This window comes from Acartia tonsa, chromosome 15 (assembly GCF_053477335.1).
Source record: "Acartia tonsa isolate MP-2025a chromosome 15, ASM5347733v1, whole genome shotgun sequence".
Classification (NCBI taxonomy): Eukaryota; Metazoa; Arthropoda; class Copepoda; order Calanoida; family Acartiidae; genus Acartia; species Acartia tonsa.
Genome location: NC_137274.1, coordinates 300,001 through 320,341, shown reverse-complemented (window position 1 = coordinate 320,341; position 20,341 = coordinate 300,001). Strand labels below are relative to the sequence as shown.

The following is a 20,341-nucleotide window of genomic DNA, read 5'->3' as shown; positions in this document are numbered from 1 at the left end:
TTTTTGGAATTTTGACCCAAACAATCCTAGCCCAAACCTAACTAAACCCCACACAATTAATGTCTACGGCCATACCATGTTGAAAGCACCAGTTCTCGTCCGATCACTGAAGTTAAGCAACATTGGGCCAAGTTAGTACTTGGATGGGTGACCGCCTGGGAATACTTGGTGTCGTAGGCTTATCCTTTTTTCAAAAATTGCCTCAAAAAAGTTGTGATACTGTAGAAAATGATTGCTGCAACGTCCGGGAATCGAACCCGGGCCGCCCGCGTGGCAGGCGAGCATTCTACCACTGAACCAACGTTGCTGGCTTGCTCTCATGATATTCGTGTAGTTAGTTTTTGTGTACCTATTGCAAAGACCAACCATACAAAGTGCAGAGCCCTGGCAGCCAACATAGCCCGGCTAGCTCAGTCGGTAGAGCATGAGACTCTTAATCTCAGGGTCGTGGGTTCGAGCCCCACGTTGGGCGAATTTTTTTTTAAATGGAACAGTTTTTAAAAATATATTTGAATTTGTTTCGTGATATACTGACAATAGGGTAATTCAGGCGCCATGGCTTAGTTGGTTAAAGCGCCTGTCTCGTAAACAGGAGATCCCGAGTTCGACTCTCGGTGGTGCCTTGATCCTTTTATTACTACTATCCATGGCTACACATACATAGGGTAAAGATTTGCAAAAATGCCGCGACCCGGGATCGAACCGGGGACCTTTAGATCTTCAGTCTAACGCTCTCCCAACTGAGCTATCACGGCTAGTTAAAATGATGTTGCTTATCTTGGTCAAGATGGAAAAAAGATCACTTTTACATGACTCTAAAAAGTTTAGGTCCTACCGAGATTTGAACTCGGATCGCTGGATTCAGAGTCCAGAGTGCTAACCATTACACCATAGGACCTTGATGCAGATCCAAACTCCAAAGGGTAAAAAAAAATTTTGTATAAAAAGAAAAGAAAAAAAACCTTATGTAATGGTTCCTGCCGGGATCGAACCGGCGACCTTGTCCGTGTGAAGGACACGTGATAACCACTACACTAAGGAACCATTGTCAACTAAGAAACCAAGCCAAGATACATAACAAACAGACATAAAATGTGCAACTACAAAGCCACGTCATTAAGTTAAGCCAGGTCTCGTGGCGCAACGGATAACGCGTCTGACTACGGATCAGAAGATTGCAGGTTCGAATCCTGCCGAGATCGAAAATTTTAAAGATTCGTTTGGCTATTAAAGAAAATTGCTATAAAATAAGTCGCCCCCGGGTGGGCTCGAACCACCAACCTTTCGGTTAACAGCCGAACGCGCTAGCCGATTGCGCCACGGAGGCTGATACAAGCTAATAACATTACATTATTTTTAATATTATTCTATGGAGCCTTAAAATATAAAAACAAAAAAAGATTGGTTTACTTATGTTGGTAGGGCTAATTACCACCGAACACTCATTAGCGCGGTCCGACTACTGACCGACACGGAAGCTCTTGGCTGCTGGGTTTCCCCTCTGGCCCAATCCGCCCCTCATTAAGCAACCTGATCACCTAGGACTCCCCCTAGGTGGCCATGTTGATGCCAGGCTTAGTGCGGACGCCAATTCAACGTGTTTCAATGGTAACCAGGCGTTCCCTGCCTCAAACCATCCCAAACTCTGACCTCCCAGTAGCAGGATTACAGAACCTCGCCACGGTTCCAGTCAACAATCATATCAATTTCTGTCACAATGTACCAGTTGAATTGCAATTTTTTTCATGTTTAATTTTGGGTATAATTACGCCAGCTTCCGTTATGGTCTAGTGGTTAGGATAGCTGGCTCTCACCCAGCAGGCCCGGGTTCGATTCCCGGTAACGGAAAAATACATTTTGTCGAACCCCCAAGTAATTATATCAACATCCCCGATCCAAAAAAAAAAGGAGATAAAAAAGATAGAGAATTGGATATTTCTAAGTTTTTACTTTTCAGCCAGGGTGACACCAAGCCTGCGTGGCCTAATGGATAAGGCGTCGGTCTCCTAAACCGAAGATTGCGAGTTCGAGTCTCGCCGTGGGTAACATTATCTTTTTAGCAAAAGTTGTTTTGGTTGCAGTGCTTCCAAGGTTTCTTGAAGGCAGTGTAGTAGCAAATATGGAAAGTGAAAGCAAGCTGCTCTAGTGGCGCAATCGGTTAGCGCACGGTACTTATAGACAGTACAACAAGTTATGCCGGGGTTGTGAGTTCGAGCCTCACCTAGAGCAAGCACTTTTTCAACCCTTAAACCTGGCAGGGTCTTCCACGAAAAGAGCAAAAATAAATTTTTTTTTACTTAATCAAAGCATTTTATCTTACCAAAATACTAAAATATTCTCTAGCAGTACCTCATAATATCAAATACAGGTACTGTGGTTCGATTTCAAAAATTTTTTGTAACTATGCTTTACTAACCAACAATCAATCAAGGAAAAAAGTTTGTTAAAGAATATAGATAGATTGGTATTTTCTTTTTACTACTGTTTTAAATCTATCAAGTTAATAACAAATTCGATAAAATTGACTGAATAACCATATAAATGTATAAAGATTTGTGATTTAAATTATGCCATGAAAAATCCTCCAATGTGTTTTGTAAAAATCTTTGAAACTTTTGATTTCATTGTTTATGTATGTACACTCAAGAATGATGAATCTTATCTGATCTAGAAAGGCAGAAGGATACTAAATTGTAATTGTAATTCATAGTAACCGAGTTATTACTAAAATAAATTTTTGACAGCTGTGGGATTCGAACCCACGCCCTTGCGGACTGGTGCCTAAAACCAGCGCCTTAGACCACTCGGCCAAACTGCCTGTTGTGCTGGCAGTTGTGCGAATAAGAAAAATTGTTTCTTAAGTTTTTTTTTCAGCCTTACTGTGTAAAAGCATCAAACACCTAAAAAAAAATTTGTTTTTCCAGTGAGTGATTTTACAAAATTAACTGCCTCCAGAGAGGATTGAACTCTCGACCCCTGGTTTACAAGACCAGTGCTCTGCCACTGAGCTATAGAGGCTTGCCTGTTCACGTGGCACAATTTAAACCTAGCCTAACCTAGCCTAACCTAACCTAACCTAAGCCATTGCGGTTGGCACCTTGTGTTAAAGACTTTGAAATTGCTAAAAGATTCATTTGAGTATTAGTCAGCTCATGCATTCAACAGGGGGATGTAGCTCAGTGGTAGAGCGCATGCTTTGCATGTATGAGGCCCCGGGTTCGATCCCCGGCATCTCCAATTATCAATGATTTTTGTTATTTCTTTGAAGTTGTCTGTTGTTCAAAATGAGTACTTTAGTGAAAAAATATTTGTATGGGGTTATGCGGACACAAAAATGTGGAACGCTTCACGATTTTGCGTGTCATCCTTGCGCAGGGGCCATGCTAATCTTCTCTGTATCGTTCCAATTTTAGTATATGTACTGCCGAAGCAAGTACATTTGAGAATAGAATTTAGTTGTCCATAAAGATCAGCATTTGTTACACAAATTGCAAAAAAACAATTCTGTTGACCCTGACGTGATTTGAACACGCAGCCTTCTGATCTGGAGTCAGACGCGCTACCGTTGCGCCACAGAGTCAGATGTTTGAATTGCTGCAACTTTGAATTCATGCAAAACTAAAGGAAAGTCTTTTTTTCCCTTTTTTCTATCCACTATACAATGCAAGCGACCAATAGAAAAAAGGCGCTGCTTTCGTCCGGCCCCTATGATGGAGACCAGGGGTCGTAGCTCAGCTGGTAGAGCGTCTGATTCGCATTTAGAAGGTCTCGGGTTCAAATCCCGACGACTCCAAATTTTTTTTCTTTTCAATTTTCAAAAGTATTAGGCAAAACCATGGGCTTGACCGGGAGTTGAACCCGGGACCTCTCGCACCCGAAGCGAGAATCATCATTATAAAGACCGAAGAGCCTTAATTATTTCTTACATTACTTAAATTTAACCCCAATTTTTCATGTTTGTTGTAAAATTTCCTTAATTCTCAACAATCCATTGCATAGAGGGGTAAGGCATCATTCACACACACATACACACACACATACACATGCACATAGTATGTAAGGTATTCAACATTATTAACGGCCGATATGCGGCTCACGTTAACAATGTCTCGTAACCTACACACACCCACATGGTGTGGGCTAATCAACATCATTAACGGCCGATATGCGGCTCACGCTAACATGTTTCATAACCTACCCACGGGGATTTGAACCTACGACCTTTCCGTAGGTTTTACACCGTCCTTACCACTAAGCTACGGTGACTGATGAATTTTGATAGAAATATTTACATATTAACAAAAAATCTCGCAACCTATAGTCTATAGTAGGGGGAGGGTGGGTATTTTCCTTCTATGGTCAGCATTAGTTTCTAATAACAAAATTAATAGTAGTATAAAATGTAACTGTTGTTTGCCTAATCTGACCAAGCTTAACTTGCTTGGAATACTTCATTGAGAGGTGTGATAGCAGATAAATTTTTTAAGGGTGTATTTTAACCCATCGGCTCGTTTTAATGTAAGAAAAGGTAGGTTTATACATATATTGCTCCTGGAGAGGATCCTTAATTGTTGTGTTTCATGAGTAAGAGATTATAAGGTAATTTTTAAAATATTTACTATATACTATAACCAAGCTATCATTGCTTGGTATTTCATTAGGAAGTGTTTTGCTTTTCTTTCATGGTCAAACTTATCCCATAACTTGTCATAAGCACTTTTTACTTTTAATATGTTATATGTAGTTAATAATTTGGCCGCTAGGTGTTGTGTTTATTTTAATAAAAGATTTCCTACTGAATTAAGCTTCATAACCTACATTATTGGGGGGGTAAACATCAGAAATATTTTACTTCAATGGTCAGAGTTTGATTTGCCTATGACACCAAGTATTCCCAGGTAGTCACCCATCCAAGTACTGACTTGGAAAAATAGATTATAAGGTAATAACTGTTTCAATTATTTACTATGTACTTTAACCAAGCTAATATAAAGAGGTGTGTTGTCATATGCTTTTATTTCAGGGTGAAATTTATCCCATAACTTGTCATAAGCATTTTTTAATTTTAATATGTAATATGTGGTTAATAATTTGGCCGCTAGGTGATTCATTTTTTTTAATAGGAGACTTTTTACCAAAGTAAACATTGTGTTGCATTTGTTTTAATAGAAGACTTCCTACTAAAGTAAACATCACAACCATTATTTGGTGGGGTAAATACCAGAAATATTTTTCTTTAATGGTCAGAGTTTGTTTTTAATAACAACATATATACTATGACAAAGTTGTATGATAAAATATTGTATCAAAGACGACATTTTATAACATAATAAAAGATTTGTTTTTGGCTATTATTATTATGGCCCAATAGATAGGAACCGGTTCTCATCTATACAAAAAAACTATGTGTATGTATTATAACCAGCTTTCTATTAATATAATGCTAGACATAGTTTTTTCGTAATGATGAGAACCGGTTCCTATCCACCTGATTCGAATGAATATGAGAAAATTTATACAAGTCTGCAAAGTTGTTAAGCCAACGAATAAGAAAACAATATAATAAAACTTTGTTAATTTAGGCAAGTTAGAATTGTCCTATCGATTTCAAACTTTGCATGGTGATTTCTGTTAGGTACAATTTAGAAAGCGTAGCAACTCTATAATCATTAAAAGAATATCTATACTTCCATTTTAAACATGTTAATTTTTTTACCATTTTAAGAACAAATTTTTATGTGATCTGATTATCTGATTGATTAAATTTTTGTTATATTGATTCCTGTGAAAACAAAGTACAATATTATGAGCGAAGCAACTATATAATTAAGTCTTAAAATTTAAGTGTGTTCATAAACATTATCCTGTATCAAGCAGTTTTTCAACAAATTTACTTACAATTTTGCTTCAACTATTATACATTTATATTATGATTATTCATATTATATTATTGGTCCAATGGTTTTCTTTAAAATAACTTTTATTTTAGATAGTTGGCCCTGCAAGTTGAGAAGGTTGGCTAACAGTTCTGCCAGAGCAGTAGAACCAAGAACGTTTTTGGCGGCGCACCCAAGGGTCCTGAGCTGCGCAACGGTTGTGAGGTGGTGATTGCCACATCTGGCAGACCTTAGTAGGTAAATATAATGGTTTTTTTCTACTTCATTTTGAAGTTTAGAATATTATTTCTTGATTTTTAAAAGTGAAGTTTTTCTAAAATTAGGGTCGGTCCGTCCGTCCAAGACAAATACCTTTTTTTGTTAATTTAGGTAAGTTAGAATTGTCCTATCGATTTCAAACTTTGCATGGTGATTCCTGTTAAGTACAATTTAGAAAACGTACCAACTCTATAATCATTAAAAGAATTTCCATACGTCCATTTTAAACATATTTTAAACTATATAATTAAGTCCTAAAATTTAAGTGTGTTCATAAACATTATCCTGTATCAAGCAGTTTTTCAACAAATTTACTTACAATTTTGCTTCAACTATTATACATTTATATTATGATTATTCAAAAGCTAGTAGTAAAGCTATTCTATAATTCGAAATGTCCGTTCATCCGTCTGTCTGTCCATCCATATTTGCCCCTTTTATGATGGTATGAAATGTCGTCTTTGATGAAAAATTTTAGTATATTTTAAATTGAAAATACAATTTTTAGTAGCAAAGCTACTCTACAATTCGAAATTTCTGTCTGTCCGTCCTTCCATGTGAGATAGAATAGGGGAAACGTGATTTTCTCGGCTCTTATTAAAGATAGACAGCTGAAATTTTTTGACAACATTCCCATTCAGTTATTGATATCAAAATTAAATTTCCTGTCGTTTATATACATGACGGCCACACTATCATTCAGTGTTTATGGTCCGATTTTAAAAGTTTTTTCAGTTATAGATATCAAAATTAGTCGTTATCCTCTTAGAAAATTTTTTTTCAACTTTTTCCAATTTTGTACACCCCCCCCCCGACTACCGACGAACAACTATTTTATGTTAGGTTAGGTTTTAGGCTAGGGTGCCGAGCGCTGCGGCTAGGCAGGCAAGGGTTCATAGTTCGCTGTCGAGGGGGGTGCGGGGGGGGGGGTACTCAAATTTTCAATATTGAAAAAAAGATTTCTAAGAGGATAATACCCAAAATTAAATTTCCCGTTGTTTAAAGAAAACAGGTTTTTGGCTTTTTTTATGTGTTTTAATTTCCATCCAAGATTTTTGTGCTTCGCTACTTATGGATGTTGTCACCCTTGTTTTAAAAATAAAAGTTTTTCTAAAGGGGTATTTTCACGAAATGCATTTAAACTTAATTTAGTGAACTGCATATTTTTTGCTAGTTAATGGGTTAAATTAAATTATTATTACACTAGTCCCCAAAGTTTTACAATAACATTTTAAAATTCGTTAGCTCAACAACTTTGGGTACAACCAAATTTAATTTTGATTTATTGGTGAAAACAAAGTACAATATTATGAGCGAAGTAACTATATAATTAAGTCCTAAAATTTAAGAGTGTTCATAAACATTATCCTGTATCAAGCAGTTTTTGAATAAATTTACTTACAATTTTGCTTCGACTATTATACATTTATATTATGATTATTCAAAAGATTTTATTTATATTGCTCCAATGGTTTTCTTTAAAATAACTTTTATTTTAGATAGTTGAACCAAGAATGTGTTTGGCGGCGCACCCAAGGGTCCTCAGCTGCGCAACATTTATTTCGGTTGTGAGGTGGTGATTGCCACATCTGGCAGACCTTAGAAGGTAAATATATGACATGACAGATACCTTTTTTTGTTAATTTAGGCAAGTAAGAATTGTCTTATCGATTTATTTATAAAAGTAAAATAGCCTCAAACCATCTCAAGTCCTATATAAAGCTTTGCTCTAAAAGAGAACCATATCGGTTCAGTGGTTAGCGAGATCCTTTGCTACAAACAAAAAAAGCTTATTACTTTTAGAAAGCGTACCAACTCTATAATCAATAAAAGAATTTCCAAACGTCCATTTTATCATGTTGATTTTTTTACCATTTTAAGAACAAATTTTTATGTGATCTGATTATCTGATTGATTAAATTTTTGTTATATTGATTCCTGTGAAAACAAAGTACAATATTATGAGCGAAGTAACTATATAATTAAGTCCTAAAATTTAAGTGTGTTCATAAACATTATCCTGTATCAAGCAGTTTTTCAACAAATTTACTTACAATTTTGCTTCGACTATTATACATTTATATTATGATTATTCAAAAGATTTTATTTATATTGCTCCAATGGTTTTCTTTAAAATAACTTTTATTTTAGATAGTTGAACCAAGAATGTGTTTGGCGGCGCACCCAAGGGTCCTCAGCTGCGCAACATTTAGTTCGGTTGTGATGTGGTGATTGCCACATCTGGCAGACCTTAGAAGGTAAATATATGACATGACAGATACCTTTTTTTGTTAATTTAGGCAAGTTAGAATTGTCCTATCGATTTATTTATAAAAGTAAAATAGCCTCAAACCATCTCAAGTCCTATATAAAGCTTTGCTCTAAAAGAGAACCATATCGGTTCAGTGGTTAGCGAGATCCTTTGCTACAAACAAAAAAAGCTTATTACTTTTAGAAAGTGTAACAACTCTATAATCAATAAAAGAATTTCCAAATGTCCATTTTATCATGTTGATTTTTTTACCATTTTAAGAACAAATTTTTATGTGATCTGATTATCTGATTGATTAAATTTTTGTTATATTGATTCCTGTGAAAATAAAGTACAATATTATGAGCGAAGTAACTATATAATTAAGTCCTAAAATTTAAGAGTGTTCATAAACATTTTCCTGTATCAAGCAGTTTTTCAACAAATTTACTTACAATTTTGCTTCGACTATTATACATTTATATTATGATTATTCAAAAGTTTTTATTTATATTGCTCCAATGATTTACTTTAAAATAACTTTTATTTTATATAGTTGAACCAAGAACGTGTTTGGCGGCGCACCCAAGGGTCTTCAGCTGCGCGGCATTTAGAACAGTTGTGAGCTGGTGATTGCCACATCCGGCAGACCTTAGAAGGTAAATATATGACATGACAGATACCTTTTTTTGTTAATTTAGGCAAGTTAGAATTGTCCCTTCCAGATTTGTTCTCGTATTCATTTGAATCCGGTGGATAGGAACCGGTTTTCATCCATATGAAAAAACTATGTCTATGTATTATAACCAGCTTTCTATCAATACAATGCTAGACATAATTCATATTGATGAGAACCGGTTCCTATCCACCGGATTCGAATGAATACGAGAAAATTCATTACAAGTCTGCAAATTTGTTAAGCCAACGAATAAAAAAACGTTATAATAAAACTTTGGTCCAATGGTTTTCTTTAAAATAACTTTTATTTTAGATATTTGGCCCAGCTAATTCAGAAGGTTGCCCAACAGTACGGCCAGAGCAAGAGAACCAAGAACATTTGTGTGTTTGGCAGCGCACCAAAGGGTCCTCAGCTGCGCGATATTAATGATGCCATCAGCATGTAGATGGCTATTTGTAACTATATTGGTATTTGGGGAGCCAACAAGCCCCCAAATACTATTTGAAAGTTACTGGAAAAACTGGATAGATGATTATAATCACAAAGCATCTAACAATAATATTAATTTGACGGATGATCAATTGAAACAATTGGTCTTAGTTGACCTGTTAAATAATTTACAGGTTTTCAACAAATCATTGGAGAATTACAATCTTCCCATACCAACAGAGGAAGATATTATAAATTTACAATTTCAAATATCAATGGAAGAAGAACTACAATATTCAGTTCAAGATTTACAAAATACATTAAAACAAAAAGAAAGTTTTAGTCAGGAACAAAACAGGATATTTGAAAAAATAATGAATAATATTGGCGCCAATGAACAAACCCTTTTGTTCATTGATGCCAGAGGAGGTTGTGGAAAAAACATATCTTTTAAACACAATCCTTGCAGCTGTCAGATTAAGTGAAGAAAATGCAATTGCCATTGCATCAGCAACAACAGGCATTGCATCAATACTATTAGACTTAGGAGGCACCTTGCACAACAAATTGAAAATACCGCTAACATTAGATGAAAGTACTGTTTTAAACATAACTGTACAAAGCAAAGTTGCGAAAAATATACAAAATGCTAAACTGATAATCATTGATGAAGCTACAATGATGGATCGCTTAATTTTAGAAGCAATAGACAGATCCTTCAAAGACATCATGAACAATGATTTACCGTTTGGTAATAAAACAATCATACTATCTGGTGATTTTAGACAATGCTTACCAGTCATACCTAAAGCACGTAAAAACCAAATATTAAGCAAAACAATAAAAAATTCACATTTATGGAATAACTTTGAAATAATGAGTTTAACTCAAAACATGAGATTAGAAGCTAATCAAATACCATTTGATAATTGGCTGCTTCAAATTGGTAATGGACAAATTTCAGATGTTTCACTTTTTCATAAAATAACACATTTAAAGTGTTCTGATGAAATTGAGGCAATGAACAGTATAATTAATGCTACATTTCCTAATATTAATCAAAATATTACAATAGCAAACTGTAATTTTATCCACAGTCATTGTATATTAGCACCAACAAATAAATCAGTAGATATGATCAATGACAAAATATTGAACTCAATGACAAATGCAGAAACAATTGAAAAGTATTCTATAGATACGGTTATTGATTCATCTAGTAATTTTTACCCAACAGAGCTCTTGAATACTTTAAAACCACCAGGTTTTCCACCACATAAGTTAATATTAAAACCTGGTACACCATTATTGTTATTACGCAATCTTTTACTGAAACAAGGATTATGTAATGGAACTAGACTTCTTTTCATTTCAATGGTTGGTAGATTTATTTTAAAATGTAAAAACCTTACAAATGGAAAAATAGTTCTAATTCCTAGAATAAAATTGAATACTACAGAAAAGAATTGTTATGTTCTTTTTTCTAGACATCAATTTCCAGTAACACCAGCATTCGCTATGACAATAAACAAAAGTCAAGGACAAACCTTAGGTACTGTTGGTTTGTATCTTGCAAATGATGTTTTTACCCATGGTCAACTCTATGTTGCTTTATCAAGGGTAAAAAAACCAGAATCATTGATTGTGGTAACTTTGAAAGAAAAACTTCAAAATATAGTCTTTAATGAAGTTCTTATGTAACTAATTTGTTTAAAATAATAGGAACTCTTTTATATTATTTACCAAATTCCTTTCTGATTAATGGAAATTACCTTCATGCCAGGTAAAGTATTTAACAACACACCCTGTTAATTTTAATAATTAACAAAATTTTCAATTATTGAAAAAATCAAATTTAAAGTCAAATTCATTTGATTTTAAATAACAAAAATGAAACAATTTGTTTCTATCATACAAGTGTTAACATTGAAATTAATCATTTCATTATACACTGATTTCTACTACTGTTCTATTTTGCATAGACAGTAGTAGACCACTGTTAAGTAAAACTTGGGAAATTATATGCCTTTTTTTTGACAAATTGGTTAATATTTATGTAATTTTAAATGGGAGAACAAATTTTTTTGTAAATAAACACAGAGATCACCAAATTCAAAATAATATTACTAACAGTGGAAACTGGCGGACTAATCATTTTCAATTATAAATATTGAAAAAGAAATATATAATTCATAATCATTTTGTCTATATATGATGTATATTTCTTTTTTTAATTATTAAATATTGACATGATTAACCGGACAAGTCTGAAACCCTTGTCAGAAAGTAAGTGACAGCACTGTTATAGATATCACTAAATACATAACAATTTATTTAACAACTTTTGTTTTATGACCTTTTTTATTTATAAATTTCAACAGCGGTAATTTTTCTATTTTTGAAGCTAGAATAACATTTTTTTGCAAAAAATGTTTATCTTTATGTAAATGGAGGGAGGGGATATTTTACTTTAAGTTTACCTCAATTATAAACTCTTACATAGGTGTATTTTTTTCAATATTAACATTAATTAATCTAGAGTGTATTATGATTATTCAAAAGATTTTATTTATATTGCTCCAATGGTTTTCTTTAAAATAACTTTTATTTTAGATAGTTGAACCAAGAATGTGTTTGGCGGCGCACCCAAGGGTCCTCAGCTGCGCAACATTCAGTTCGGTTGTGAGGTGGTGATTGCCACATCTGGCAGACCTTAGAAGGTAAATATATGACATGACAGATACCTTTTTTTGTTAATTTAGGCAAGTTAGAATTGTCCTATCGATTTATTTATAAAAGTAAAATAGCCTCAAACCATCTCAAGTCCTATATAAAGCTTTGCTCTAAAAGAGAACCATATCGGTTCAGTGGTTAGCGAGATCCTTTGCTACAAACAAAAAAAGCTTATTACTTTTTATTATAGGATTGAAGGTAAATATAATGGTTTTTTCCTACTTCATTTTGAAGTTTAGTATATTATTTCTTGATTTTTAAAAGTGAAGCTTTTCTAAAATTAGGGTCAGTCCTTAAGTCCGTCCGTCCAAGACAAATACCTTTTTTTGTTAATTTAGGCAAGTTAGAATTGTCCTATCGATTTCAAACTTTGCATGGTGATTCCTGTTAGGTACAATTTAAAAAGCGTACCAACTCTATAATCAATAAAAGAATTTCCAAACGTCCATTTTATCATGTTGATTTTTTTACCATTTTAAGAACAAATTTTTATGTGATCTGATTATCTGATTGATTAAATTTTTGTTATTCTGATTCCTGTGAAAACAAAGTACAATATTATGAGCGAAGTAACTATATAATTAAGTCCTAAAATTTAAGTGTGTTCATAAACATTATCCTGTATCAAGCAGTTTTTCAACAAATTTACTTACAATTTTGCTTCGACTATTATACATTTATATTATGATTATTCAAAAGATTTTATTTATATTGCTCCAATGGTTTTCTTTAAAATAACTTTTATTTTAGATAGTTGAACCAAGAATGTGTTTGGCGGCGCACCCAAGGGTCCTCGTGATCGGACGAGAACTGGTGCTTTCAACATGGTATAATAACAGAAATTATATGTCGTCTTTGTATTAAAATTATCTTAAAGGACACCAGCAAGAAATACCACGTTTTAAATGCTTAAAGACTGCCATAAGTAGACCCAATTCCCCAAATGTAAAGCCTTCAGCTTCAATAACAAAAAAGTTCTAGGCATTTCAAAATAGCATTGTATGTACAATGAAAGTTTTGAAAGATTCCCAATGCTAATGAAAGAAAAAACAATATTAAATTACGTCGCCTAGACATAAAATTATAACCTTATCTTTGTCACAAACTTAAATTGCCTGTAACTGATTACATTTTTACAATAAAAACACCACATTTCATAGTCAAAATATATTTAAAAAATTCAATTTAAATTGCATTTGTAAACGAAAATCATCGCAGAAACAAAGGGGTAAACTAATATAATCTCAGCTGTGATTGGATGCAGTACACTCGTTACAATGCAAGTTAAACTTAATTTTTTTTAATGATTTTGACTATAAAAATGGCTATTTTTATTATAAAAATATAATTAGATACTAGCAACCTAAATTTATGCCAAAAATTATATTATGATTTTGTTTCTAGGCCACGTAGTTTATTTTCAAAATTTATAACATAAACAGCGAAATTCTTTCAAAATTCTCATTATAAATACAATGTCATTTTAAAATGCCTAAAACTTTTTTGTTACAGAAGCTGAAGGCTTCAAATTTGGGATATTTGGTCTACTTGTGGCAGTCTTTCAGCAGTTAAAGCGTGGTGTTTTTTGCACCCTTCCTTTAAAGTATTTCATTAAATTTACATAAATCATAACCAAGAAATAGCGTTATTTATAAATGTTTAAAATATTCGTTCTTAAAATATAGAAGTTCATCTTTCATTACTATTAGTTGAAAGCAAAATTATCTTATTTTATGCAGTATGAAGTCATAATATGTCGTCTTTGTATTAAAAATTTGGTTAAATTGGTTGTTTATATGTTTTTTTTTTAATTCCTTTCTATATTTTCTTACAAACAATAAAAAAAATATGGAAAATTGTTTAAGACCTTAAACATTTATTTTATCATAATTAAGCAAAAAACCAAACTTTACCTAAATTGTATGATATGAAGAAATTAATGTCGTCTTAGTATTAGGATTATATTGAAATGATTAATTAAATCTACATTAATCATTAATATAATATTATACACTATATTCATTAATAAATAAATAATAATGCTCACACATATTTCAATTTTAATTATTGGCGCAAAACAAAAGATACCTATGTAACTATGTACCAGTTTTTACCTACATCATGTACATTTATCCTTATACTAAAGTAACAGGATGTTGTTTGTCTATTCAAATTTGAAAATCGAGCATAGCGAGACGTAAGAGTTGAGCGCAGCGAAAAAAATCGAGCGAAGCGAGACGACCAGAAAATTAGAGGGGCCGAAGGCCCCGAAATTTTCTTGTGCCGCCTAGACCATCAAGCCTGGCTTGTGCCCTGTTAACTGTCAGTAGCAACCTGTAATTCATCAATTTACCTGCCGATTGCTTCCAGCTGTGATCCTGGATTGATGGATGGCCGTCTGCCAGAGCCAGCAGTCGTGGCCGAGTGGTTAAGGCGTTGGACTTGAAATCCAATGGGGTTTCCCCGCGCAGGTTCGAATCCTGCCGGCTGCGAATTACAGATTTTGTTAGTTTCTAGTGTTTTATTCATTTTTTTTTTGCAAAACCAGAAAGTTACCTTGCAACTCACATGGCCTTCCTGGTATAGTGTTAAAATAAGTCTTTTGTCAGGTGTGGGGTTCGAACCCACGCAATCTTACGATTATGAGAGCTTAAATCTCACGCCTTAGACCACTCGGCCAACCTGACAGGTTGCCACAATGCGGCACTCATTGCAAAACGCATGAAATCACGACTGACAAGCACTGATTTAGCAAAGCTCCACAAAATAATTCTCGCGACGAAGATGGGATTCGAACCCACGCGGGCAGAGCCCATTGGATTAGCAGTCCAACGCCTTAACCACTCGGCCACCTCGTCTGTGAAAGAGATTAAGCTAGATTACTTGCAAAGCATACATAACAACAACAACAACAAACACAAAAACAACAAAGTAAATATTGCATCACTCGTGTCAAAAGACTTCCCACGCCGGGAGTTGAACCCGGGCCTCCTGGGTGAAAGCCAGATATCCTAGCCGTTAGACCACGTGGGATTCTGTTTCCGTCCGGGATCGAACCGGAGACCTTCTGCGTGTTAGGCAGATGTGATAACCGCTACACCACGGAAACTTGTTACATCAGATAGACAGCTTTATTGCCATAATTTTTTTCTTTAAACTCCTGACTAAAGTGTGCTAGTTACTAGGCAAAAATGTATTTGTGGTTTTCACTTTTGAGTACATTATAGTCCTGTACAATAAGCGTCAGTGGTATAGTGGTGAGCATAGCTGCCTTCCAAGCAGTTGACCCGGGTTCGATTCCCGGCTGACGCATTTTCATCTGTGTTGCCTAGGAGTACATTTTTGTACATTTAAAAAGTGTAGTAATCCTATATTGCCAACAAGCCTCCGTAGCGCAGTAGGCAGCGCGTCAGTCTCATAATCTGAAGGCCGTGAGTTCGAGCCTCACCGGGGGCAGGCAAACATTTTTTCATCTCCTGGTTGTGTTTTGAAAAAATGTGAAAAAATAGTTTTGTCAGAAGTGGGATTCGAACCCACGCCCTCATCGAGGACCAGAATTCTCACATCCACTCTCTATCAGAGAGCAAGGAAGTTGTCCTTGAGTCTGGCGCCTTAGACCACTCGGCCATCCTGACTGTTAATAAAGTGTTCACGGATTAAGAAATCCCATGTTTTGATAAGCCAAAAAGGTTAGCCAAAATGCAATGTTAGCATCCCATCTGGGGATCGAACCCAGGACCTTTGGATTAGAAGTCCAACGCGCTATCCTCTGCGCTAATGGGACTTGGTTAGAGAAAAGAAAATAGTAGCATTTGTTGACAGAAAACATTATGGAAGGCAAGAAAAAGAAAATCAAGTAGAGAAGAAAAAAAGTATGTAGTTTTTGTATTGTGCTTATACTTATACACATCATGTCAGTCAGGCCCGTTAGCTCAGTTGGTTAGAGCGTCGTGCTAATAACGCGAAGGTCACGGGTTCGATCCCCCTACGGGCCAGATAATACTTTTACCAAATTGAACAGTTTGCAGTGGCGGAAATATTTAATGGTAAAAAAAAGAAATTTCACAAGGTTGAAAAAGTTATCTCTCCCCGACCGGGAATCGAACCCGGGCCTTCCACGTGACAGGCGGAGATCCTCACCACTAGACTATCGAGGAATTCTTATAAATCAGCCATTTTCTAGTCGCTACGTACGTATCACACTGATTGGAGACTTGAACAAAAGATGGGAGCGCCCGAGCAGGGGCTCGAACCCTGGACCGTTAGGTTAAAAGCCTAACGCTCTACCGACTGAGCTACCCGGGCATCATGCTATTCTAAAATTACAGTAACAAAATTGTCTCACCAGATGGCAGCAGCATTTTAGTTCATGGTAGGCTTGGTTTTCTCTCTGTTTATTTTTGGTTAAGTGCAACCTGAGTTGTATAGAATAAATCATCCCTCCATAATTTTCCTGTATTGTAGCATTTTGCATTTAGTATAAGTCACATTTTCCATGGTCAAATGTCTACGGCCATACCATGTTGAAAGCACCAGTTCTCGTCCGATCACTGAAGTTAAGCAACATTGGGCCAAGTTAGTACTTGGATGGGTGACCGCCTGGGAATACTTGGTGTCGTAGGCAAATCTTTTCATCCTTTTTTATAAGTTGAGAAAAAAAAAAACAAAGTCTGAGAAATGTAAACCAGACAACTGCTTATGTTCATTTTTTACACCTAAAGCCCTTATACAATGCAACCACTATGATATAATGTGTAGTTACTGTTTTTGTCACCAGATGGCAGCTCTATTTAGTTCCCAGTTAGGCTTTGTTTTCTCCGTGTTAAGGCATGAGTTTTGGGTTGACAACTATTATTGTTCGATAAAATGATATCTTTTAGTATCACACATACCTATTTGGATTAATATTTTAGTTACTTTGTGCTTGTATTTTATGAAAATTAACTTTTCCGGTCGGACCTTTAACAAATATCAAAAATATATGATTGTCCAAGTAACTTTACATCATTGTCTAAAACGACCAAGCTAATATTGCTTGATTCACTTCTACAAGAGGTGTGTATCAGCTCTGCTTCGATGGTTCGCTCACCTTGAGTCCGCTCGGGTTGAGTGTCTGTCTTAGTCAGTCACAAACTTCTTTATTCAGGGTTAAAGAGAACCCACTAATTACTGAAACCAATCAAGAACTTAAAATCATTTACCGTAGATACCTGTACGTAATTTCTCTTGGTAATGCATTTTCCATTTAGTTTATGCCACATTTTCCTTTGATAAATGTCTACGGCCATACCATGTTGAAAGCACCAGTTCTCGTCTGATCACTGAAGTTAAGCAACATTGGGCCAAGTTAGTACTTGGATGGGTGACCGCCTGGGAATACTTGGTGTCGTAGGCTTTAACATTTTATCCATATTTCAAAATTTGTCTCTTTTTCTTCCTTGTCCGTAGATTCCTGTACTGTTGGACGTTTTGCATTCATTTCACGCCACATTTTCTCTTCGTAATGCATTTTGCATTTAATTGACGCCAAATTTTCCGTTGATATATGTCTACGGCCATACCATGTTGAAAGCACCAGTTCTCGTCCGATCACTGCAGTTAAGCAACATTGGGCCAAGTTAGTACTTGGATGGGTGACCGCCTGGGAATACTTGGTGTCGTAGGCAAATCTTTTCATCCTTTTTTATAAGTTGAGAAAAAAAAAACAAAGTCTGAGAAATGTAAACCAGACAACTGCTTATGTTCATTTTTTACACCTAAAGCCCTTATACAATGCAACCACTATGATATAATGTGTAGTTACTGTTTTTGTCACCAGATGGCAGCTCTATTTAGTTCCCAGTTAGGCTTTGTTTTCTCCGTGTTAAGGCATGAGTTTTGGGTTGACAACTATTATTGTTCGATAAAATGATATCTTTTAGTATCACACATACCTATTTGGATTAATATTTTAGTTACTTTGTGCTTGTATTTTATGAAAATTAACTTTTCCGGTCGGACCTTTAACAAATATCAAAAATATATGATTGTCCAAGTAACTTTACATCATTGTCTAAAACGACCAAGCTAATATTGCTTGATTCACTTCTACAAGAGGTGTGTATTAGCTCTGCTTCGATGGTTCGCTCACCTTGAGTCCGCTCGGGTTGAGTGTCTGTCTTAGTCAGTCACAAACTTCTTTATTCAGGGTTAAAGAGAACCCACTAATCACTGAAACCAATCAAGAACTTAAAATCATTTACCGTAGATACCTGTACGTAATTTCTCTTGGTAATGCATTTTCCATTTAGTTTATGCCACATTTTCCTTTGATAAATGTATACGGCCATACCATGTTGAAAGCACCAGTTCTCGTCTGATCACTGAAGTTAAGCAACATTGGGCCAAGTTAGTACTTGGATGGGTGACCGCCTGGGAATACTTGGTGTCGTAGGCTTTAACATTTTATCCATATTTCAAAATTTGTCTCTTTTTCTTCCTTGTCCGTAGATTCCTGTACTGTTGGACGTTTTGCATTCATTTCACGCCACATTTTCTCTTCGTAATGCATTTTGCATTTAATTGACGCCACATTTTCCGTTGATATATGTCTACGGCCATACCATGTTGAAAGCACCAGTTCTCGTCCGATCACTGCAGTTAAGCAACATTGGGCCAAGTTAGTACTTGAATGGGTGACCGCCTGGGAATACTTGGTGTCGTAGGCTCTAACATTTTATCCATATTTCAAATTTGTCTCTTTTTCTTTCTTGTCCAAGAGAAATTTCTAATCACTGAGAACATAAGGTGAAACCCAAGGGGATGTAGCTCAGATGGTAGAGCGCTCGCTTAGCATGCGAGAGGTACGGGGATCGATACCCCGCATCTCCAAGTATCATTTATCCCCCTACTACACAAGCACCAAACAAAAAAATAAACACTCAAAGAAAAACAAAAGTCTGAAAATTTAAACCAGTAAAACTTTAAACCTTTTTGTTGCATTAGAATGTTATTTAATAAACCAGAAGTTAGCCTTTGCTTAGAGTAAATGTCTACGGCCATACTATGTTGAAAGCACCAGTTCTCGTCTGATCACTGAAGTTAAGCAACATTGGGCCAAGTTAGTACTTGGATGGGTGACCGCCTGGGAATACTTGGTGTCGTAGGCTCAATATTTTTGGAATTTTGACCCAACCAATCCTAGCCCAAACCTGACTAAACCTCACACAAGTTTGAAAATCATGTTGTAACTTTATGTCTACGGCCATACCATGTTGAAAGCACCAGTTCTCGTCCGATCACTGAAGTTAAGCAACATTGGGCCAAGTTAGTACTTGGATGGGTGACCGCCTGGGAATACTTGGTGTCGTAAACTCTACATCTTTCTTTCTTATCTTGTCACTGAAAACAGAAAAGTTGTGTTAACGTAGAAAATAATTGCTGCAACGTCCGGGAATCGAACCCGGGCCGCCCGCGTGGCAGGCGAGCATTCTACCACTGAACCAACGTTGCTGGCATGCTCGTTGGCTATTCGTATAACACAACCCCTTGCTGAAAATCATTATTCAGAAATCTGTCAATTTATAACCCAAATACAGATTGATATAGCTTTACACCTGAACGATGAATATGACTTGCTGTAAGTAGACTTTGGCAGTAGGTAAGGACTTTCTTCAGCCCGGCAAGACAATATCTGAGTGATCCTTGGTTCACTTGTACACACCTTTTAGTGAAGTGAATCAAGCAAGTATAGCTTGGTCAGTTTAGACAAATGGTAACTGCAATTTTAGTTATTCCTACCGTAGGCTATTTGTCATTTGTCATATATTTTGTGGTAAACACATCCTGACATCCTGTCCCTACATGCCTGTTGTAATATGTTTCTTTAAGTGGGCTCTCTCATGGAAAGCCTTCAGATAAATTGGATGTAATTCCAATATGATCCACTTACACGGAAATCTTTAGTAAAAGGCGAAAGATTTATTCGTGCTGTAGGTAGATCCTGGACATGCTCAAACAACACAAATAGCTCCATATCCTTGGCAGCTGTTAGGCTTGTTCCATTGACCAATCTAATGTAGTTGTCAGCAAAGACATGTAGAGATTGTGTCAAAG

At 35.5% G+C, this 20,341-nt stretch overlaps 40 non-coding genes across 40 annotated transcripts; 21 read left to right on the top strand and 19 right to left on the bottom strand.

The window, feature by feature from the left end:
• Positions 1 to 61: 61 nt before the first annotated feature.
• Positions 62 to 180, top strand: LOC145307969 (5S ribosomal RNA). The gene has a single exon (XR_013875807.1). It is a non-coding gene; the product is annotated as a 5S ribosomal RNA (ribosomal RNA).
• A 56-nt stretch (positions 181 to 236) lies between these two features.
• Positions 237 to 307, bottom strand: TRNAG-GCC (transfer RNA glycine (anticodon GCC)). The gene has a single exon. It is a non-coding gene; the product is annotated as a tRNA-Gly (tRNA).
• Positions 308 to 399: 92 nt separating this feature from the next.
• On the top strand, positions 400 to 472 carry TRNAK-CUU (transfer RNA lysine (anticodon CUU)). The gene has a single exon. It is a non-coding gene; the product is annotated as a tRNA-Lys (tRNA).
• Positions 473 to 549: 77 nt separating this feature from the next.
• On the top strand, positions 550 to 623 carry TRNAT-CGU (transfer RNA threonine (anticodon CGU)). The gene has a single exon. It is a non-coding gene; the product is annotated as a tRNA-Thr (tRNA).
• A 59-nt stretch (positions 624 to 682) lies between these two features.
• TRNAF-GAA (transfer RNA phenylalanine (anticodon GAA)) lies at positions 683 to 755 on the bottom strand. Its single transcript has one exon. It is a non-coding gene; the product is annotated as a tRNA-Phe (tRNA).
• Positions 756 to 826: 71 nt separating this feature from the next.
• TRNAQ-CUG (transfer RNA glutamine (anticodon CUG)) lies at positions 827 to 898 on the bottom strand. Its single transcript has one exon. It is a non-coding gene; the product is annotated as a tRNA-Gln (tRNA).
• A 73-nt stretch (positions 899 to 971) lies between these two features.
• TRNAV-CAC (transfer RNA valine (anticodon CAC)) lies at positions 972 to 1,044 on the bottom strand. Its single transcript has one exon. It is a non-coding gene; the product is annotated as a tRNA-Val (tRNA).
• An 85-nt stretch (positions 1,045 to 1,129) lies between these two features.
• Positions 1,130 to 1,202, top strand: TRNAR-ACG (transfer RNA arginine (anticodon ACG)). Its single transcript has one exon. It is a non-coding gene; the product is annotated as a tRNA-Arg (tRNA).
• A 51-nt stretch (positions 1,203 to 1,253) lies between these two features.
• On the bottom strand, positions 1,254 to 1,327 carry TRNAN-GUU (transfer RNA asparagine (anticodon GUU)). Its single transcript has one exon. It is a non-coding gene; the product is annotated as a tRNA-Asn (tRNA).
• Positions 1,328 to 1,776: 449 nt separating this feature from the next.
• Positions 1,777 to 1,848, top strand: TRNAE-CUC (transfer RNA glutamic acid (anticodon CUC)). The gene has a single exon. It is a non-coding gene; the product is annotated as a tRNA-Glu (tRNA).
• A 124-nt stretch (positions 1,849 to 1,972) lies between these two features.
• On the top strand, positions 1,973 to 2,045 carry TRNAR-CCU (transfer RNA arginine (anticodon CCU)). The gene has a single exon. It is a non-coding gene; the product is annotated as a tRNA-Arg (tRNA).
• A 94-nt stretch (positions 2,046 to 2,139) lies between these two features.
• Positions 2,140 to 2,229, top strand: TRNAI-UAU (transfer RNA isoleucine (anticodon UAU)). The gene is given in 2 exon segments: positions 2,140 to 2,177; positions 2,194 to 2,229. It is a non-coding gene; the product is annotated as a tRNA-Ile (tRNA).
• A 509-nt stretch (positions 2,230 to 2,738) lies between these two features.
• TRNAL-UAG (transfer RNA leucine (anticodon UAG)) lies at positions 2,739 to 2,818 on the bottom strand. The gene has a single exon. It is a non-coding gene; the product is annotated as a tRNA-Leu (tRNA).
• Positions 2,819 to 2,946: 128 nt separating this feature from the next.
• Positions 2,947 to 3,018, bottom strand: TRNAT-UGU (transfer RNA threonine (anticodon UGU)). Its single transcript has one exon. It is a non-coding gene; the product is annotated as a tRNA-Thr (tRNA).
• Positions 3,019 to 3,165: 147 nt separating this feature from the next.
• TRNAA-UGC (transfer RNA alanine (anticodon UGC)) lies at positions 3,166 to 3,237 on the top strand. The gene has a single exon. It is a non-coding gene; the product is annotated as a tRNA-Ala (tRNA).
• Positions 3,238 to 3,330: 93 nt separating this feature from the next.
• On the bottom strand, positions 3,331 to 3,437 carry LOC145308170 (U6 spliceosomal RNA). Its single transcript, XR_013876010.1, has one exon. It is a non-coding gene; the product is annotated as a U6 spliceosomal RNA (small nuclear RNA).
• Positions 3,438 to 3,508: 71 nt separating this feature from the next.
• On the bottom strand, positions 3,509 to 3,580 carry TRNAW-CCA (transfer RNA tryptophan (anticodon CCA)). The gene has a single exon. It is a non-coding gene; the product is annotated as a tRNA-Trp (tRNA).
• A 140-nt stretch (positions 3,581 to 3,720) lies between these two features.
• On the top strand, positions 3,721 to 3,793 carry TRNAA-CGC (transfer RNA alanine (anticodon CGC)). The gene has a single exon. It is a non-coding gene; the product is annotated as a tRNA-Ala (tRNA).
• A 10,864-nt stretch (positions 3,794 to 14,657) lies between these two features.
• TRNAS-UGA (transfer RNA serine (anticodon UGA)) lies at positions 14,658 to 14,739 on the top strand. The gene has a single exon. It is a non-coding gene; the product is annotated as a tRNA-Ser (tRNA).
• Positions 14,740 to 14,850: 111 nt separating this feature from the next.
• Positions 14,851 to 14,934, bottom strand: TRNAL-UAA (transfer RNA leucine (anticodon UAA)). Its single transcript has one exon. It is a non-coding gene; the product is annotated as a tRNA-Leu (tRNA).
• Positions 14,935 to 15,023: 89 nt separating this feature from the next.
• TRNAS-GCU (transfer RNA serine (anticodon GCU)) lies at positions 15,024 to 15,105 on the bottom strand. Its single transcript has one exon. It is a non-coding gene; the product is annotated as a tRNA-Ser (tRNA).
• Positions 15,106 to 15,208: 103 nt separating this feature from the next.
• On the bottom strand, positions 15,209 to 15,280 carry TRNAE-UUC (transfer RNA glutamic acid (anticodon UUC)). Its single transcript has one exon. It is a non-coding gene; the product is annotated as a tRNA-Glu (tRNA).
• Positions 15,281 to 15,283: 3 nt separating this feature from the next.
• Positions 15,284 to 15,356, bottom strand: TRNAV-AAC (transfer RNA valine (anticodon AAC)). The gene has a single exon. It is a non-coding gene; the product is annotated as a tRNA-Val (tRNA).
• Positions 15,357 to 15,487: 131 nt separating this feature from the next.
• TRNAG-UCC (transfer RNA glycine (anticodon UCC)) lies at positions 15,488 to 15,559 on the top strand. Its single transcript has one exon. It is a non-coding gene; the product is annotated as a tRNA-Gly (tRNA).
• A 71-nt stretch (positions 15,560 to 15,630) lies between these two features.
• On the top strand, positions 15,631 to 15,703 carry TRNAM-CAU (transfer RNA methionine (anticodon CAU)). The gene has a single exon. It is a non-coding gene; the product is annotated as a tRNA-Met (tRNA).
• A 56-nt stretch (positions 15,704 to 15,759) lies between these two features.
• Positions 15,760 to 15,882, bottom strand: TRNAL-CAA (transfer RNA leucine (anticodon CAA)). The gene is made up of 2 exons: positions 15,845 to 15,882; positions 15,760 to 15,804 (listed from the first exon to the last, which is right to left on the bottom strand). It is a non-coding gene; the product is annotated as a tRNA-Leu (tRNA).
• Positions 15,883 to 15,958: 76 nt separating this feature from the next.
• TRNAR-UCU (transfer RNA arginine (anticodon UCU)) lies at positions 15,959 to 16,031 on the bottom strand. Its single transcript has one exon. It is a non-coding gene; the product is annotated as a tRNA-Arg (tRNA).
• A 137-nt stretch (positions 16,032 to 16,168) lies between these two features.
• On the top strand, positions 16,169 to 16,242 carry TRNAI-AAU (transfer RNA isoleucine (anticodon AAU)). Its single transcript has one exon. It is a non-coding gene; the product is annotated as a tRNA-Ile (tRNA).
• Positions 16,243 to 16,332: 90 nt separating this feature from the next.
• Positions 16,333 to 16,404, bottom strand: TRNAD-GUC (transfer RNA aspartic acid (anticodon GUC)). Its single transcript has one exon. It is a non-coding gene; the product is annotated as a tRNA-Asp (tRNA).
• Positions 16,405 to 16,479: 75 nt separating this feature from the next.
• TRNAK-UUU (transfer RNA lysine (anticodon UUU)) lies at positions 16,480 to 16,552 on the bottom strand. Its single transcript has one exon. It is a non-coding gene; the product is annotated as a tRNA-Lys (tRNA).
• A 200-nt stretch (positions 16,553 to 16,752) lies between these two features.
• On the top strand, positions 16,753 to 16,871 carry LOC145308252 (5S ribosomal RNA). The gene has a single exon (XR_013876095.1). It is a non-coding gene; the product is annotated as a 5S ribosomal RNA (ribosomal RNA).
• Positions 16,872 to 17,523: 652 nt separating this feature from the next.
• On the top strand, positions 17,524 to 17,642 carry LOC145308310 (5S ribosomal RNA). The gene has a single exon (XR_013876150.1). It is a non-coding gene; the product is annotated as a 5S ribosomal RNA (ribosomal RNA).
• A 152-nt stretch (positions 17,643 to 17,794) lies between these two features.
• Positions 17,795 to 17,913, top strand: LOC145308557 (5S ribosomal RNA). The gene has a single exon (XR_013876382.1). It is a non-coding gene; the product is annotated as a 5S ribosomal RNA (ribosomal RNA).
• A 651-nt stretch (positions 17,914 to 18,564) lies between these two features.
• Positions 18,565 to 18,683, top strand: LOC145308667 (5S ribosomal RNA). The gene has a single exon (XR_013876489.1). It is a non-coding gene; the product is annotated as a 5S ribosomal RNA (ribosomal RNA).
• A 152-nt stretch (positions 18,684 to 18,835) lies between these two features.
• On the top strand, positions 18,836 to 18,954 carry LOC145308626 (5S ribosomal RNA). The gene has a single exon (XR_013876449.1). It is a non-coding gene; the product is annotated as a 5S ribosomal RNA (ribosomal RNA).
• Positions 18,955 to 19,044: 90 nt separating this feature from the next.
• TRNAA-AGC (transfer RNA alanine (anticodon AGC)) lies at positions 19,045 to 19,117 on the top strand. The gene has a single exon. It is a non-coding gene; the product is annotated as a tRNA-Ala (tRNA).
• Positions 19,118 to 19,276: 159 nt separating this feature from the next.
• Positions 19,277 to 19,395, top strand: LOC145308623 (5S ribosomal RNA). Its single transcript, XR_013876446.1, has one exon. It is a non-coding gene; the product is annotated as a 5S ribosomal RNA (ribosomal RNA).
• Positions 19,396 to 19,482: 87 nt separating this feature from the next.
• Positions 19,483 to 19,601, top strand: LOC145308494 (5S ribosomal RNA). The gene has a single exon (XR_013876322.1). It is a non-coding gene; the product is annotated as a 5S ribosomal RNA (ribosomal RNA).
• A 66-nt stretch (positions 19,602 to 19,667) lies between these two features.
• TRNAG-GCC (transfer RNA glycine (anticodon GCC)) lies at positions 19,668 to 19,738 on the bottom strand. The gene has a single exon. It is a non-coding gene; the product is annotated as a tRNA-Gly (tRNA).
• A 379-nt stretch (positions 19,739 to 20,117) lies between these two features.
• On the bottom strand, positions 20,118 to 20,235 carry LOC145308076 (U5 spliceosomal RNA). The gene has a single exon (XR_013875908.1). It is a non-coding gene; the product is annotated as a U5 spliceosomal RNA (small nuclear RNA).
• Positions 20,236 to 20,341: the final 106 nt, after the last annotated feature.